Raw genomic sequence first — 16,469 nt, forward strand, 5'->3', positions numbered from 1 at the left:
TAATACTCAGGAAATGTAGCCCATCAACAAACGAAATAACTTACAAAACACTCGTTCGACCTATTCTTGAATAATTCTCGTGAGTATGGGATCCATGCCAGACAGGACTTATAGAGGAAATACTGAAGAACTAAAGCACAGCGGGGCTCATCGAGACAGGTTTATTTGGTAAACACATAAGCGTGACAGGAATGATCAAGCAACTCCGGTGCTAGACGCTGTAACAGAGGCGTTCTGCGTCACTGTGTAGTTTAAAGTCAAAGTTCCGTGAGCGTACTTTCCTAATAGAGTAAACAAGTAGTCTCCTTCCTCCTAAGTATATCTCGCGAAAAGACCATGAAAATAAATTTAGGGGGTTACGAGGCCGCACGGAGGCTTATCGGCAATCATTCTTCCAGCGAACTGTTTGTGAGTGGAAAGGGAAGCAGCGAACTGACTGTGGTATACAATGTACACTCCACCACCCACCACAAGGTGGCTCTTGGAGTATACAGGGTAAGTCATTAACTATTTCTACTTATAATAACTCCGAAAGTATGATAGTAGCTAAAAAGTTTGTGGGGAAAACGTAGCATGGGACAATGGGGGCATAATATAACGTTGGTTTTTTGTTGCTGGGTGGGGTCCCGTCAGAGATATGAAGGTCAACTTTTTTTTTAGTAGCTATCGAGACGAATCTAATGATGTGTAACAATAAGGTCTTTTAAGGTCAACGAAGGTCAACAAGATTGCATGAACGTCCATTTACAAAAGATGTTCGAAATGATGAATATTGGTATCAGTGCAGTGCTGCAATCTTATCATGGATTCAGTGGTATTCCTTATCACCTGGGCACTTATCGAAGCACATGCTCTGACAATTCGCTCTCGTACATCTTGAAAATAGTAAATATTCGCCGACTACGGCGTATCCATTAAACGTGCCATTGACATGTAGACACCATTCGACAGTGTCGCAATTCAGAACTAATAGGAACGGTAAGACGTATATCGTCGAATCAAGCGAATGTGAATGATGTATTCCTTCGAAGAATAAGTCGATATGTTTCTCATTCGCGGAGAATGCCAACGAAATTCAGTGAGAGTTAGAGACTTATACGGTGAAAAATATCCTCAACGCACTCACCCTACACGTCGTAAATTTAAATATGTGTATCATAAATTGAGAACAACTGGACCTTTAACGACTCGGAAACTATCTGGAAAAGGAAAATTACTAACGAGGAAATGGAAATTGGTACTCTTGCCACTGTGGTTCGAGATCGTTGTGTTAGTTCGCGTCAAATCTCAAGGGAATCTAGCTGAGTCAGAGTAGCGTTGTTCGTGTTCTGCATCGCCATAAATATCATCCTTACCATATCAGTAGCCCGCATCTCGTGGTCGTGCGGTAGCGTTCTCGCTTCCCACGCCCGGGTTCCCGGGTTCGATTCCCGGCGGGGTCAGGGATTTTCTCTGCCTCGTGATGGCTGGGTGTTGTGTGCTGTCCTTAGGTTAGTTAGGTTTAAGTAGTTCTAAGTTCTAGGGGACTTATGACCACAGCAGTTGAGTCCCATAGTGCTCAGACCCATTTGAACCATTTTTGAACCATATCAGTCTCCACCAAGAATTAACTGGTACGGATTGTATACGTCGTACTGAAATCTGCCGATGGGCTCAACTTCAGATTCAGATGGATGACACATTTATTAATTTGATTTTATTTACTGACGAGGCTACATTAACGAACCACAGAAATGTTAATTTGCATAACATGCATTATTGGGCAACTGAAAATCCGTGTTGGCTGCGCCTAGTTGCAAACCAGATACTGTGGTCGATGAATGTATAGTGTGGGATTCTGGAGGACAGAATTATAGCCCCCCATTGCATCGAAGGAAATCTTAATGGTAGCAAGTACACCACATTCCTGCAAGAAACATTGTCCGTTATTGGAAGAAATACCTTTAGGAACAAGGAACTAAATGTGGTATTAACACGATGGGTGTCCGCCACATTTTTCGCTGATGGCTAGAAATGAGTTGTAGAGACAGTTCCCACATCGTTGGATTGGAAGCGGAGGAGATGTGTCGCGGCCGGCTCGTTCGCCAGACTTGACGCCTCTGGATTCTTTCTTGTGGGGGTTCGTAAAAGACATTGTTTATAAAGATATTCCAACTACACCTGAAGATATGCGAGACAGAATTGTCAGAGCATGTGCTTCGATAAGTGCCAATGGCATAAGGAATACCACACAATCAATGATAAGAAGATTACAGTACTGCATTGATACCAATGGTCATCACTTCGAACACCTTCTGTAAATGGACATACATGCCACCTTTGTGACCTTCGTTGACCTTCAAAGACCTTACTGTTTCACATGATTGGATTCGTCTCCATAGCCGCTATCAGAAAATGAGTACCAAACTATAGCATCCCACTTAAAAAAATAAAAGTTGACCTTCGTATCTATGAAGCGACACCACCTAGCAACAAAAAACCAACGTCATATTATGGCCCCTGTTGTCCCATGCAACATCTGTCCCACAAGCTTTTCCACACCTGTCATACTTTAGGAGTTATTCTTGGAGCCAATAGTTAGTGACTCACCCTGTAGATGAAAATGTAGATGTAGATGTGTCATAATCACAAAGCATGAGCACTGGAACAAAGCTGTTACCACCCCACTTTCCATTGTTCCCAGATGTATCCAAGATGGCGGCGATGACGTCATCCAAGATAGTGCCGTGTAGACTTGGCAGCAGTGCATGATGTCATCCAAGATGGCGGGCATGACATCAGCTGATGATGCAAGTACCATTCGTTATCCAAGATGGCGGCTTTTGGAGGGAAAGTGCCATGCCCCCCCACCATACCCCCTGGAAGGAAGTTTAAATTCCATCAGGATAATGGAATCACTACTCATCTGAAAAAAATGGCGGGAAAGGAAGGGCAGTTGGGCTGCCTCCACTAACCTAAGTCACCCGACCGACATCTCTTCCTAGGGATTGGTGCGAAAATGACTCAGCCTGTGCTGGACTGCTAGAGAGAGGAAGGAGTGTACTTTATTTATTATGGAACAATTTATTTAGGGATGAATTTTGAAAGATAGTATACTTATCACAGTTATACAGAACACATGCTCTGACATGCCACACAGCCTATAGACCTGCAAACCACTCGTAAATAATGCAATACATTTATGCCCAAAGAGCCAAACAACTCGTAAATTCTTAAAATAACAATCCATCTAAAAGACTTCGCAAAATGCTTGCTACTCATCAGTTGTTGATATCATGCACCAGTCTTTATTTAAGCAATCTGAGACACTACCGCAATCCAGTGTGTTTGCCACGAGGGCCAGAGCTCAGCTGACCTAGTACACAGTACCACCACCAGAGAGCACTGTCGTCCATTCCGTGACGTAATCCAAGATGGCGAAAATGGCGTCAGCTGATGACGCAAGTACCATTTTCCAAGATGGCGGGATACAGTGTGTTCACCTTCAGTCTTGACCTAGTACACAGTATTGCCACAAGAGAGCACTGTCACCTGTTCCATGACATCACCGAAGAAGGGGCGGAGGGGGGGGGGGGGGATGACAGGAAACAGTATGGTCATGACAACCCAAGATGACTGTCTGAAGGGGGCACTGACTCAGCCTGTGCTGGGTCGCTGGAAAGAGTAAGGACGGAGTGTACTTTATATAGGTAAGGATTTTGAGAGATAGTATATTTATCACACTGAAACAAAACACATGCTCTGACATGCTTGGGGTCATACCACACAAACCACAGACCTGTAAACTACTCCTAAATAATGCTCTGCAGACACGCAAACGACTCCTAAATTAACGAAATTATTTCAGTACAGACATGCAAACTCCTCCTAAATAATGCAGTACGTAGATGTGCAGACACTAAATCAACTCTTAAACTATCCAAATAATGCATGGCACAGCCTACAGAACTGCAAGCAAAATAATGCAACAGACATGTAAACAACGTATGCACGCACCGCCCATGGCCCCCTGTCCACTGAACCATACAGGAGGCTAGCGACAGCCCCCAAGAAGTGACGTTGCCATCAACTCCCAAGCCATGCACAGCTGCCCTCAAGCATGAGGTGGTGACATCGCTTTCATGCTTGACACCTGAGAGATTCCTCTCGAAATCCGTGATCACCTAGGTACCATTGCTGATGTGACCACATGGGAGCAAAGACCTATTTGCAGAGCACAGATGCTCCAAGAGCATGCATGCTGCCACCACGAGCCACTGCCAGACGCAAGCCAGTGCGAGCCATCGCTCCCATGCTGCTGCAGGTGAATGTTGGGTCTATTTTCGGGTATACAGTTAGAGTCCCATGAGTGTTATACTGACATCACAGGACTCCAAGGCACGCTCACACCGGTCCCATTTGCGAGACGCCTCTGGGCAGCACATGTGTCTACCATTGCTGATGCGATGACGCATAGCTGAAGTATGGTAGAGCGCCGAGAGAGATGTTCCAATGCTTCCCAGAATAGCACAGGGTGCATTGTTCCAAGCGATCCTAACAGAACAGCCCGCTCGTCACTGAATTTAAACGTCAAACTGCTGCTGCTGGTGGTATTGGAGCTCTGTTCGCCATTGTTTTCTGCAGATGAGACTTTCAGTGGTAAAATTATTTTGCGCTGATAGTTAAACCCTACAAAGGTTGTCTACAGATCATCAAATACGTACAAGACTCACAAGAATATTGGAAGTCAGGAAACGTATTTACTAGTGCAACTACAATTAAATATTACGATTGCTGCTACAGTCTGACACCGATCAATGTACAGGTAATGTCTCCTCTTGACAGCTGTAGTTCCAGAACGAATCTCAGTTTCTATAGCGAACTCTCGGAAATTGCATAGTGTCCCAGAAATACTTAATGTGCGCTTTTGTAGGAGTTATCGTGATGTCTCGGCTTGTATGCACGGAAATTCTTGCCCTAACAGAACCTGTTAACGAAAATAGAGCAGAATATGCCACGGAACCATGATGTGAGTCAGCAGGAGTAAGCTGATGTTGATGACACGTTACGCCGTGGAAAATTGTTTCTACAACGATCAGTCAGTCCGGCTGCATGCCCCAGAGCCTGTCAAGCAGCGTATTCGCCGGAAAAACCTACAAACACATATTACATGAGCATAATCAAAAGCAGAAAATAGATTTCGACAAAATATTGGATCAAAAGGTAGTAGATACACGTAATGACCTGCAAGAATTGTTCAAAGAGTTGAAAAACGAAATTATAAAGCCAAAGAATACCGAACATTAGGATCCACTCAGAATAGTAAGCACCACGATGAAGAGAACGAATTCGGGGTGACCGAAATTCATTCTCAATTAATATTACAGCGCCAAGAAATTCATCAGGCTATTGAACCGAGTGCAGTAATTCATGATGCCTCTGTTCACATGCAAAGATTATGGGACAAAAGTAGTGCAGCCGCCAAGTTATGATGGACAACTAAGTTCTTCTGATTTTTAACTTCACATTAATGAACTGGATAAATTTGTCAAAAACCAACATAACTGCGCTGCTGACCGTGGTAGAAAATTCTTGATTTGTGATGTGAGGAAGTTACAATGCGATCAACAGCTCTTTTGCTATCAACAGACAGTCTAAAGTTTTACGTTCACGAAATCCGAGTGAGACAGGTAAGGTCGATTTTTGTGCACAGAAAATGTAGTTTGGTGACTACCTGGCAGAAATTTCGGCAGCTACAGAACTCAGAACAACATTCTCAACTGGGTGTTTGGCCAAGGATCAGAAGAACGAAGTAAATAATTTATTAAGCAGTGAAAAGCATGCCAATTATTGCGCTCGTAACTTCAAGTGGAACAGTCACTTAAAAAGAAACTTGAGAAGAAGAAAAGTGGGGAGTTTGTAAGCTCACTTTATGAAGGAGGAGGCAGAAAGCGAGTGGAAAGCGAAAAAGGAAGAAATATCATGTGCATCTTCGAGTAACAACACCTAATGATGACTCTCAGGACTGTGACTTGTGGAGACATTTATTTGCGTTTTCATAAATAAATATGAATTTAACGCAGTTGCACTATTTCAAACAGTTTTTTTTAATGTGGCTTTTATTTACCTGTTTGGCGCGATACTGGCGCCTGTTTCCTCTCTGTGTCTACTAGATGCCAGCGTGCGACGCTACATCACCATGACTTCATAAACGCTGGCAACTGATCCTTAGAAGCAGTACTACGTCACGACACGCATACCTTCCACAGACCGGGGTTCCAGTCGACAATGCACGAACCAGGCTGCGCACTCGACTAGGCTGCGTGGTCGGCTGGCCGATCTTCTCCCCACGGCAGTCGGTGTAGGAGGACGCTGTCTGTCAACCAAGTCACAAGCAGCAGGGCAACGCTACTAGTCTTCAGATTCGTGTGACGTATTTACAGCGTCAGTCAGCAGAGTGTCTGCAAGTGCAGTGAGTAATTAAAAAGAACTTGCGAAACGCAAAATGTGTACATCTGAATATTTTCAAACACTAAGATATTTATGCACTATGTAATTAGATCTGCGACCTGTATGTCATAAACTTAGTTGTGCCCGCTTCAATTTTCTTTTCCCGTCTCTGAATCTATTAATTATTAGTATTTGTGTATTTAACTTGGAATGTTTATATGTGTTGTGTATACATTCTATTGATGATGTGGTTCCTTTTGTCCTGTTACTATAAAAGAAGTTGATATTTGACTACCATAATAGCACGAATGAAAAAATTAATTCCGCTTGATATACATTTTGTTAATCATAACGAAGTTTTCTTAATGAACGATGGACAAAATAGCCTACGACGTGCTAAATTATTTCCTTCTGTCAAAGAAAATGTTTAATTATGATCAGCTGTTAATCGATTACTTAATACATCTCATTATTTTGTAAAATACTTTCCTTAAAACTAAAAGTATACTTTCTTGTGCAGAAATAGTTAGTGCTTGAGCACTAAAAATGAGCCTGTTAATTAATAGTGACATTCACGTGAATTACTTCTGTTCTTTGTCATGAACACGTGCTGTAAATAGTCGTATATTTGGTCGTTTTTCGTCGACTAGAAGTAATGAGCAAACGTCTTTAAAAGTTGAAAATTAAAACAGTCTTGATCACATAAAACTTACTACAATGGGGACCCGTTTCACTCTAATCTTAGACCATCTCCAGACAATTTTCCAGTGGTGGCATAGAGGCAGCATAGATAAATAATGCATAATGTAAAATTTACAAGCACTTGAACTATTTACTTAACGGATGCCACAGTATGAAAATATTGCTTTAAAGCATAGGTGTATATGGCATTAATGAAATAGTTACTCAAATTAGAGTGGTGACGGGTTTCTGTCTCTTTTTAGACGATTTACCAACGGTGGCATGCGGAGGTCATGAACGGAGCCGGGAGAAGATCATCACTTGTTCAAATAGAGCAGTTGATGTTCGTCTCTGAACGGACATTAACGGGTCTGTTCACCACCTTCGCCTGCCACCACTGGAAAATTGTCTGAACATGGTCTAAGATTAGAGTGAAACGGGTCCCCATTGTAGTAAGTTTTATGTGATCAAGATATCCCTAGATATTGTATTGTTCAATATAATCTGAACTTTTTAATATAAGGTGACATTTTTTTATTAGAACACCAAACAAATAATGTGCTTACATAGCTAATAATTGTGTTTATTTTTATTTAATTATCATTAACACAGTACTTCATTGCCAAAAAAGCAGCATTCAGTGTCAGGAAATATTGCGACAAATTATTTAATAATTATTGGGCATTCGGCATGTCTTCAATGAGAGTGAACAGCTAGTTCCCTTCCCCCCCCCCACCCCCCACCCCCAGGAACTCTCACACCAGACGAATGTAACCCGAATGTTTGCGTGGGCCGACCGCTGTGGCCGAGTGGTTCTAGGCGCTTCAGTCCGGAACCGCGCTGCTGCTACGGTCGCAGGTTCGAATCCTGCCTTGGGCATCGACGTGTGTGATGTCCTTAGGTTAGTTAGGTTCAAATAGTTCTAAGTCTAGGGGACTGATGACCTCAGATGTTAAGTCCCGTAGTGCTTAGAGCCATTTGAACCATTTGAACATCTTATCCTCCTTACTTTTGCGATGTGGTTATCATTCGTTAATGCTAGCCAGTCACTATTCCACTAGTTAGATACTCGTATAGCTTTTGAGTCATACTGATGTAGTGATTTTTATTTCATTAGTCTCAAAAAGAAGTACCTATAAAATAGCGTTGCGGTAGCCGTTACAGTATATACAACACATTTCATGTTAAGCAAGGAAGAAGACACTATTAAGTTTTTTCATTCATACAGAGGTACTCATCAAGTTTTACGGTCATCAATTTTAACACTAGCTTCAGAAGTCGTTTCTGTCCGTATTAGAAAATTGTAGGTTGACTTTAAGTGTATTATCCTACACAAACAAATATGTATGTCGGCCACTCGGCGAATAATGCGCTGCATCACTTCACTAGTGTCCGTCCCCGGTAGCTGAGTGGTCAGCGCGACAAGCTGTCAATCCCAACGGCCCAGGTACGACTCCCGGCTGGGTCGGAGATATTTCTCCGCTCAGAGACTGGGTGTTGTGGTGTTCTAATCATCATCATTTCATCCCCATCGACGCGCAAGTCGCCGAAGTGGCGTCAAATCGAAAGACTTGCATCAGGCGAACGGTCTACCCAACGGGAAGCCGTCGTCACACGACATTATTATTATATACTACACCCGTGAAGCTAAAAATGAGTCTCTTACGCATATAAATAGGAAACAAGGAGCTACAAGTTACAGACAAAAAGTAAATAAATTAAACGGTAAATTAGAAGTAAATATACGACTTGGCAAGATGCAGAAATTATTTTTCACAGGACAGCTGCAGCGTCAAAAAAGTAGTCTACATAAACGTACTACTGACACGAATATATGACGCCAGTTGACGATGGATGAAAATCCGAGACGCATAATGACATAAATAAAGTTATATAGAAAGTTGTTGGTTGCTGTATTCCCTTAGATAAGCTTACTCACGAGCCGGCGAGACAATTTTCGTGATCCGTTTTTCTGTGTCCCGCTAGAGCTTCAACGTGTCGTCGGGCTTCTGTGACGAGCCGCGGGTTTCGCGCGTGGCGCCGTGTAATGGGCGGCGCAGAGGTGGAGCGTGAACTGTGGCGCCGCGTCCGCCGGACAGCAGACGGCCGCTGCCTGGCAGTTGACACAGTGCGCTTTGGACGGCTAATTCCTGGGCTGAAAGGTGCAAAGCTTGCCGTGCAAACACCCACCTGTTTATTTTCAGCCTAGCCGCAGTTTCCGACATTAGCAGATACTTGCGCGCTACTGCATCCCGAGCCGCATCAGGGTGCTTGTGTAGACTCTACTTAACGCGGCATTTTGCTCCCTGCGTCAGCTGTATCACTTTAGCGGACGACTATCAACAACCCTAATTAACTGATACTACTATCTTACTGTAGGCAGCAACAGCTGCATTTAGGTGAGGCTTAACATTCGGCTTTTTCATCTGTAACAGCGAAGAGACTGTCGTATCATTCATTTAAAAATAATTACAGTAAGTACACGATATACTGTGACCCGATATACTGCTGATTCGGTTATGACGAGATGTAAAAGCATTTTTACAGTCTGCATGTAGCATTTCTATAGTTCTGTTGACCTCTGTAGGTTCCCAACTTCAACAATAACTTAAATGCGTACGGGTAGCTAAACTTATTTCGGTTTGTCTTACCACTTAATCAGGACTGACACTAGATAGAAACCTGAATACGCTTCTCACGATTAATAATGTGTCGCAGTCAGTAACTATACAATAATCCTTAACAATAATCGAAATGAGCACGACAACAAAACGCTTCATGCATTATTTAGTGTCTAGATTTCTGTGTATTTGTTACGATGTCACTGAAACGAAAAGCGTATCCGGTAAATGATCAACAAAATTATTAAATCGCGTGCAGAATGGTGATGCAAAAGCAAATTTCGCACGTTACTGTGGTGTACCTAAAGGAACAATCAGCGGATGTGCAAAAAGAGAGAACAAACTTAGAAACTTTGTAAACAACGTTGAAAGTGTTTTGGGTACTTTTCAGAAAAACAACGAAACTAGAAAGACAGTGAACTAGACGAATGTCGTTATAGATGGTTCTTAATAACCGGAAATAAATGTGTACCACTTTCGGGACTAGTTATTGTTAAAGCCCAAGCTTCAGTGTTTCACTGTGATTTACGCGACAACTAAGATTTTATTGCTTCGACGTATGGATTTCAAGGTGGAATTGTCACTACGCATTAGCTACACGAGTAGTGAAGTGGGAGCAAACACTTTTAACTGTGAATCTGCTTGATACATTCCTAAAATATTTCTCAAAGTAACAGTAGACATAATTTAAATGATCGTCAAGAATATAATTGTGATGAAACTTCGCTTTATTATTGACTGCTTCCAAATAGATATCTCTATGTAAATTATGAAGGAAATCAAAACGAATTAAGACAAGATTTCCCCCATCTTTGCTACAAATAAATCGGTTACTCGTAAGCTGAAACATATTTGTATAAGCGAAAGTACAACCCCGAGATGTTTCAAGTTAGTCAGTTACTTACTTGCTTACTTTCTTATGTGTTCCATTGATCAATCTCACGGTAACCATTATGACGTGAAACGTGTCATTTGTATAAGAAACGCACACTTGAATGAAGGTCCTTTTTTTAAGTTTAAAATTTTTGTTACCTACCCCATGCCCTTAAATAGCGCAAAATATATACATTGTACCTACAGATTTATATATTCCATTACAAAAATTCATTTACGGTATAGATGGAGTTGTCAAGGAGATATGATTTAAATTTATATTTAAAAATGTCACTGCGTCTGTTAACATTTTATTTCATCTAGTAACTTATCGAAGAGTTTTGTAGCTGCATATTTTACCTCTTTCTGTGCCAAAGATAGGTTAAGTAGAGGATAGTGTAAGTCTTTCTTTCTTCAGGTATTATAATCACGAATGTCACTGTGGTTTTTAAACTGGTCCATGTTGCTGAGAACTAATTTCATTACTGAGTAAATGTACTGTGAGACTGTAGTAAGAATTTCAGCCTTTTAAAGAGATGCCTACAAAATGTGCGCCTATGCGCCCCACACATTATTCTAACCACTTTCTTTTGTGCAGTGAATACTTTTTGTCTAAGTGTTGAGTTACCCCAAAGTGTTATTCCGTATGACATCACAGGGCAAAAGTATGCGAAGTATGTTAGCTTGCTAATTTCTGTATCCTCAAAATTAGCAATTATTCCGAGTGTGAGAGTTGCTGGAGCCAGTCCCTTCAGGAGATCGAAAATATGTATTTTCAAATTAAGATTCTCATCTACATGTACACCCAAACACTTAGTGCGCTCCACCCTGGCTACTGACTTCTGTTGATGTGCTATGTTTATTAATGGAACTGTACTACTTGCAGTAGAAAATTGAATGGACTGTGTTTTTTTTTCGAAATTCAGAGTAAGCTCATTCGCAGAAAACCAATCAATAACTTACCCAGAGATATTATTTGTATAATTTTCTATTGGAGTTTCTTTCACTGGATTAATAATGATGTTTGTATCATCAGCAAACAGTGTCAGTTTATCTCAGTTAAACATGTCATCATTACAGTTCACTTACATAGATTAAAAGAATGCTTTGACAAAATGTCACATCTTTATAAAGTGATTTCGAGCAAAGTTTATTCCGTCAGTGAAAAAGCACCTGCAGTCTCTTAATGTGAGAGAAGCCCTACTAACCCTAGGTCAGAGTCCAGCACATTCATCAGCTGATATCTTGCGCTCGTACGGTGGAAAAATAATTTTTTTTTTACCTGAAAGTACATCCTGCTGGATCAGGGCATCATACGAGCATTTAAGTCTCATTATCACCTTGAACTGCTCACTTCTGTAGTAAATCCAGTTTGCAACACTTATGTCGATTAGAAATAGGTTTATATTATGTAACTGTGTATCTGTAATTAGGAAGTGTGTATTGTTTTTTTATTAAGGTCATTGATTTGTGACAGGAAATTTAAAGTGTTGTAATCTATATATGGAAAAAGTTAAATCATGTTTAAAATAATGAAATTTTATAATATGTGTATATTTAGGAGAAACACATTGTATATTGGAAGCTGGTTCGTGCTTAGGGCATTTGTGCTTGTAATATGTATAAGACTTAGGGAAATCCTTCCGCAGCGGAAGTGGCTCGGCGCAATGTAAAAGGTGGTTTTGCCGGTTGAACTGGGCGGCTACTTGGTGGGAATGGTACGCAGTCAGTGGCTAGCCCTTGCACGATAGACATCGACGGTGCCAAGGGAGGTAATTGGAAGCCGCTTTGCAAGCTTTACCTCGGATGTGGATTTGGCTGTTGCGGTGCACTCTCGGCAATAAGGAATGGCTCTAACACGTTAAAAATTCGTTGCTAAGAAGAAACTTTATGAGGCATTCAAACATAAAGAGCCATGAGTACAGTCAGCCACCACGTCGCTTGCCACCACTACTTCGCCACTGCTCCATCAACTTCATGCATACAGATATGTATCAGAGCACGGACCAGTTAATTTGTATGAGTGATTTAATAATAATCCAAATTCTATAAACCTATGTTTAGAACCATATCTTTTATCCTAATCATGATCCTATGCAGGATCCCCTCCTAAGTGTTCAGAAAGCCGAGTGTCCTGTTTCTAACGAGCTAGTGATTTATTTATGTTTGTCAAATGTGCAAGGATTAGCAAGAGTTGAAGCTAGTTAGAATATTGCTTAAGTGCTCTGAGTTTATTGCAAAGTATCGTTTTGCAAAAATTCAGTGCCAGACTGTGTGAATGTTACTGTATAAAATACCTGCTTCACAGGTGATGAAAAAAGGCAAATAAATTAAACACATTTGAAACTTAATTTAGCTTTGATTACTATCATGAGTCTTTGCTACTGAAGTGATCTTAGAGTGACACCATACCAGTTTATGGGTCCCCATCATATTCTTCATTCATTAAAAAGGTAAAGGGACGATTATTACTACTAAGGAAATTTGATATATTTCTGTAAATGGGAGTATGAACAGTGTGATTGTGGTATTATTTATTTTAATTGTGGTATTTATATGTCAGTTAAGTCGAATGCCCCTCCTGGACAATTTTAGTTCTGCTCTTCTTGCAGGAACATTTCAGTACCGATCCAACTAACAATATTGAGTGTAGCCCTTATTAGTGTGAGTTTGGTACGATTTTGCTTTCTATGATTACTAGTTTGAGCATAATTGATAACTACTGCTACCCACACCTCAGAGTGCCCTGTGTCTGTTTGTATCCTGTGTGCTATTCAAAGGGAATACTAAAGAAAGTAACTTCAATAACTGAGATTCAGTTTTCTTAAACTTATATTTCCCATTTAATGTGCCTAATTGGGCTGGCGACCATTCATTTTTCATTCGTATATGAATTTTACTAATTTCATTAAGCCCAAAATTAAAGTCTGTTTAATTTTTCTGTTAATTGCACTCTACTCAAAATTATAGTCCGATACCTTCATCCATTAGACAAATACAATCCATATCCCTAAGCTCCCTGGCGCTAAAGAAAGTGCGAGGCTTGAATTAATTGTGGCCTTGCAAGAATTACAACGATACTTTTATAAACGTTTTGAAGACTCTGTCAACTCAAAGCTGTTTTCGAGCTGTTTTTGAGACCGTGTGCCAATACATTTGAAAGCGCTACTGTACACACGCAGATGTAACTCACTGACCTGCAAGGTATTTCCCATTTTAACGACAAATCCTTTTATGTTAAAACTGTCCAGCACATCTACATTGCTATCCTCAGGTAGATTATCCACATTGTAAGTAGGCTGTTTAGGTTTTTTTATTGGTAACGCCACGTAGCGCTCTGTATGAAAATCACCTGCTGTGCTGTGTGCAGTCTGTGGCTGCTTTGCATTGTTGTAATACTCGCCATTGTAGCGTTGGGCAGTTGGCTGTTAACAGCGCGTAGCGTTGTGCAGTTGGAGGTGAGCCGCCAGCAGTGGTGGATGTGGGGAGAGAAATGGCGGAATATTGAAATTTGTAAGACTGGATGTCATGAACTGCTATGTATATTATGACTTTTGATGACTATTAAGGTAAATACATTGTTTGTTCTCTATTCAAATCTTTCATTTGCTAACTATGCCTATCAGTAGTTAGTGCCTTCCGTAGTTTGAATCTTTTATTTAGCTGGCAGTAGTGGCGCTCGCTATATTGCAGTAGTTCGAGTAACCAAGATTTTTGTGAGGTAAGTGATTTGTGAAACTTATAGGTTAATGTTAGTCAGGGCCATTCTTTTGTAGGGATTTTTGAAAGTCAGATTGCGTTCCGCTGAAAATATTGTGTGTCAGTTCAAGCACAGTCATGTATAATTTTTCTAAGGGGACGTTTCAACATGTCCAGAATGGGGCTGTAAAAGTGCTACAATATTTCGGTCGACAAATTTTTGTGAAAGCCATTTTCGCTTTTACAAAACTAAATAAATTACGATTACTTGGCAATGTGAGTGAAATTGTCTGCATCTATCAGTATGCTGACAATTTGTACCAGTAAAAAATTATATTAAGTTTTCAGAATGCCAAAAATACTTAAACAGTACTGAAAATATGTTTTGTTTATGATCTGTGTTGTTGCAAAATATCAAATATAAAACCAAGTCGTATGCAGTGCCATTTCAATACAGTGCATCCACAGTTTCCCCATTTTTACCCCTCCTCAGGCGCAGACAGCTGGTGTGGTGGTGGGGGAAGTATGCAGTAAGGGTGAGTGCTGAATTCTTGGCCGCCCCTGAGCCGGATCGTTTGTCCACAGGTATAACTGGCAATCCACAAAATTTAAATAAGGCATAAGAAAAAAAGAACGACTCTTTTCCAACAAAAGAATAACAGAAAAACTGACTTACCCGAATGTAGGCGGAAACATCTGAAAGAAACGTTGTGTTCCTTCTACTTGCATGTTCGCGTAGCCGTAGTCTGAACGACCGCAGTGCTAACTGAAATACTAAGTATGGTGAGTGCGCGCTCTTTCTTTCGTCAGTCTTCTGAGTGGTTTGATGCAGTCCACAGCAACGAAGTCTTCTCCTGTGCCAAACTCTTCATCTCAGGGTAGTACCTGCACCCTGCATCCTCAATTTTCTGTTGAATGTATTCAAACTTTGATTCTATATCGAATAAATAATGAGGCTGTAACAGAACTTTTGAGTGTTTTTCTTTCATAGCTCTCACATCAACTGCATGATACATTTGTTTCTGAAATATTCGTACTAATGCTTTTAAAATGATGTATTTCTCTGAATTTCGGTTTCTTGAATATTACTCTGAAGCGATAAACCTAGCAACTATGTAAATAAATTTTATTGCTATTTTAAAACATTTTGTATATTTTCTTGGCATTATTAATAAATTCATATACATGTACCACACATTGAAACAGTAGATGATGGCAATTTATACACTTAAGTGACAAAAGTCATGGGGTAAAGATCCTTATGCAGATGGCGGTAGTATCGCGTACGTGAAGTATGAAACTGCAGGCACTGGTGGAGCTGCCATTTGCAGTCAGGTGATTCATGTGAAACGGTTTGTGACTGATTATGACCACACGACGGGTGTTAACAGACTTTGTGCGCGGAATGGTAGTTGGAGGTAGACACATGGAACATTACATTTAGGAAATCGTTAGGAAATTCTATATTCCGAGATCCAAAGCTGAAGAGACTACCAGATTTCAGGCGTTATCTTTCACCACCGATAACGCAGTGACCGATGACCGAAGGCCTTCACTTAACGACCTAGAGCCGCGGCGTTTGCGTAGAGTTGTCCATGCTCACAGACAAGCCACACTGCATGAAATAACTAAAGAAATCAATGTGGGACGTACGACGAACGTAGCGAAATTGGGCTTTAATGGGCTACGGCAGCGCATCAACTGCAGCACCCCTCGCGGCCTCGTGCCCACATCGGTGATTGGAAGAGCTCGGCCTGGTCTGGTGAATTCCGATTTCAGTTGGTAGGAGCTAATGGTGTGGATCGAGAGAGGAGCAGACGCCATAGTTTTCAGTAAGACCCTGTGCACATTGCACCCTGTTAACGGACCACAATTTTTCATGACTGGTTTGAAGAACATTCTGAACAATTCAGGCGAATGATTTGGCCACCCATCGAACATTTATGGGACCTAATCGAGAAGTCAGTTCTTACACTAAATCCTGCACCGGTAACACTTCCGCAATTATGGACGACTATAGAGGCAGCACGACAAAATATCTGTGCGAGGAGCTACCAACGACTTTTTGAGGCTATGCCACTTCGAGTTGCTGCACTACCCCAGACAAAAGGAGGGGAAGGAAATAGCAACAAACTGTCACCCCCTCTAGAATCTAAACCTGTAGTT

Source organism: Schistocerca serialis, chromosome 1 (genome assembly GCF_023864345.2).
Source record: "Schistocerca serialis cubense isolate TAMUIC-IGC-003099 chromosome 1, iqSchSeri2.2, whole genome shotgun sequence".
Lineage (NCBI taxonomy): Eukaryota > Metazoa > Arthropoda > Insecta > Orthoptera > Acrididae > Schistocerca > Schistocerca serialis.